At 39.8% G+C, this 3,353-nt stretch overlaps 1 protein-coding gene across 2 annotated transcripts in view; it reads left to right on the top strand.

Annotated features, from left to right (window-relative positions):
* Positions 1-3,353, top strand: part of tmem132e (transmembrane protein 132E) — a 380,857-nt gene that overhangs the window by 310,298 nt on the left and 67,206 nt on the right. The window lies entirely within an intron of this gene.

Raw genomic sequence — 3,353 nt, forward strand, 5'->3', positions numbered from 1 at the left:
CCTCGATGTTGGCATAACTCGTATGCTGGAACCGATAGATGCGTGAGGAAAACGACCTCTTCCATTCCTTCTTGATCTCTGTATGGAGATCAGGAAGAAAAGGAAGGCTCACCTGAGCTGAAAGGCTATGGTCAGAAAGATAACGCTCATCGAGACGACCTCGCGACATCACTTTCTTGGCCCGCTTCCACGGCAAGTCAAGCCTCGCCGTGGCGTGATCCATAACCTCCAATAGCTCATCATACGCAGGGCAAGAGGATTGGGAGACATCTCCTGCTCTTCCTGGGCCGAACCCAGCAGAGCACTGACCCCTGGATCAGACGATGTTAGGGAAATAGCATCATCCTCCAGCGGCTCACTCTCGTCCACAGCCGATGAGCGCGAGAGGAAAAGCCCCTCTTTAAACTCATCGGCCAGATCCGCCTGCGATCCCCACGAGCTCATTCTCATCTGTGCCTGAGTGGAGCCCAAGGCGAGTACCGGGGTCTAAGCCAACTCAGAGAAAAGGAACGAGGCTAATAACGCATAACCCTTACTATACAGGATTTCAGAAAGTGCGCAGAGTCTTAGCATGCACACTTACCACAATGTGGATTTTAGAAAGTGTGCAAAGTGCTCAGCGTGCACACTTACCACCATGTGGATTTCAGAAAGTGCACAAAGTTTTGAATGTATGCTTCAGACACGGGTCACGACGAGGCGTCCCCCATAGCGACCCCTAGAGGACGCAGTTCGAAGTTCCCTTGAAAGGGAACTGTCTATTTAGCATTTTAACACAACATATGCATGCTAAATGTAAACAGCACAATTATCCTGCCTTCTAAGATACTCAGCTTTGACCAAATTAGACAGTGTTTATAAATATTTTCAGTTCTTCAATTCCATTCAATTGTGAAAATAAGGTGAAGCAACACTTTTAAAAATTATTGTGTGTGTGTAGTGTTTTATGCTTATTAGAACAATTTAGCTGCCTATTTATAATTTGAAATCATTTGCGAGTCTCCCATACGCTTGGGTGAAAACGTAGGCAATGTGAGTTTGAATCCGGCTTGCAACACACCCTCTTTTTCATTATTAGCTGTCTGTTTCTTTACTGTACCTATAAATAAAAGTGGCAAAAGGCCAAAATGTATTCTCTGGTAGAGTTCCCTCCTGTGGTATAGAGTGGGATCATGTGGATTGAAGATTTTCTGAAATCCATCTGTGAGACACTACATACTGTGCTTATAGAAATTCAAGGTTTTGCGCTCTATTTATGGCATGCTGTTCAAAATGGAAAAATCTGACTCTGGCCTGACTGTAGTCAGAGGTCCAGGACCTTTTGAACTGATGGAACTGTGCTGTACTTGATCCCTCTGTTGCAACAGACCTCAGTTAGGCTTACTGCACCACACTAAATACAGGAAAAAGGGCCAGATGTCCCGTTTCTCCCAGGACAGTCCTGTACATTAGTTGCTTTTCACATGTCCCAGCTCATTTGAAATACAGGACAGTATCTGGGAAAACGGGACATCTGGTTGTCCTAGGAGAACAAACAGAAAACGACTCCCCAATGTAACACATATTATTTCAACTAGAGTGTTCCACTTATAGATCTGTCTTAACAAGAACTGATTAAGTGGACTCCATCATAAAGCTGGTCCACAAAGAGCCTGTAACACTCCAGGCATTGGAAAGTGAAAGATAAATGCAAAGAGCCTTTTCAAGCACCTCTACAAGGAAAGAAAGACTTGATTATCGAGATGTGGCACCAGCAAAGCCTAGTAAAAGTTTCATAGAGCATCTGTGCGGTAAGAAGTGATTTATTTAAGAGGAAAAGCATGTACGAGTGAGAAATACACAAGAAAGTGTAGGAGAGATGGAAGGAAGAAAGAGATTGGGCAAGGGTGGGTGGTGAAAGATAGTGGTCTGAATATAATAACTACTGATGTGTGGTAAGAAGTGGAGTGGAAAGAGAGACAGAGAGTGAGAGATATGCCTGCTCTCACAGTCGAGATGTGCCGTTTTGTTGCATTTGTCATGAGGAGTTAATGAGAAAAGGCTCTTGTGTTGAAGCTGTATAAACACACACCTCCTGGCATAGAGGTCTGATTCGTTTGGCAAGTGATATATGAATGTATTTTCACATGCAAATGAATATTTGCAACAAATGTACATTTTTACAGTTAAACTTTTTATGCTGTTAAACCAACTGTAATGGGCATATGAGATGGGTCAATGATGGTATAACACCTTCTATGATGATCCTCATTTCTGAATAAATTAAATAAAGTCAATTTGCATGTTTCGCCACACTTTAAAAATTAAATGGCTGGTGAGTGGCGCTAAAGGTTAGTGCTCTATAATAATAATAATAATGTGCCACCTACACTAAATTTAGCCAATAGTGTTAACAAAAGCAAACATGAGATAAAAACACATTTGCTGAAGCAATGATGTCATTTTAGTTTGCTTCTAAGAAATCTCTGAGTTCTTTTATCGTTACTCATGTTTCATGGGACTTGTATCTGTGCTCTACAACACAACTTCAGTGCTGTACCAGGTGAGCTACCGAGCAAGTTTACTATGTTAGAAAAGCCATACATACGAAGCTTGTTATGTGATGTAAAATAGTTTACATATCATGCATTATGGTGAAAGTATTTTGAGGTCATATAAAAAACGCAATGAGTCTATGTTGGTTTTATTATTATTTCTTAAGAAAATAAATATTTAAACAAAACTACTTCACTGCTTAGTAATATTTGCATGTCAAATTTGCTAAATTTCCTATGGTATGATTCCCCAAAAACATAATGATATTAATGAGTTAATTCAGTTTTTTGTTAAAAATAATTAAAGGTTTTAACTTTTAAATTACATTACAAGACTTTTTCGCCCTTTCTTTTATTATGAAAACTATTATTTGCCATTGACCGAGATAAGGTTTTGTTTGACATAGTGGTCAATGAAAGGTTCTCCGAAGTCAAAGCTTCTTTTTCACTCACTCTTTGTCTTGCTGTCTCCTCTGTTGCTTTTTTGTCTGTCCTGTTACATTGTTCACTCTCTTATTGTATTTGACACTGATTCAATTTTGAAAAAAAAATAAATGGGAAGAGAGTGAATGGAAAGAAGAGAGAGAGTGGTATTTTGCTGCATTTGTCATGAGGAGTTAATTAGAAAAGGCTCTTTTGCTAGTTTTGTCACCACACCATAGAGGCTTGATCCACTTGAAAAGGCTCAAGTGGCAATAAGATGTATGAGTGTTTTTCTATGCAGTCCTTGCCGGAATTACATTTTCAAATTTCACGTTACACTTTTTTCCACTTCTTACGCCTTTATTTTCATCTTTCTCTCTCATTCAGACACTCTTT

This window comes from Sinocyclocheilus anshuiensis, unplaced genomic scaffold (assembly GCF_001515605.1).
Source record: "Sinocyclocheilus anshuiensis isolate Anshui unplaced genomic scaffold, SAMN03320099.WGS_v1.1 scaffold246, whole genome shotgun sequence".
Lineage (NCBI taxonomy): Eukaryota > Metazoa > Chordata > Actinopteri > Cypriniformes > Cyprinidae > Sinocyclocheilus > Sinocyclocheilus anshuiensis.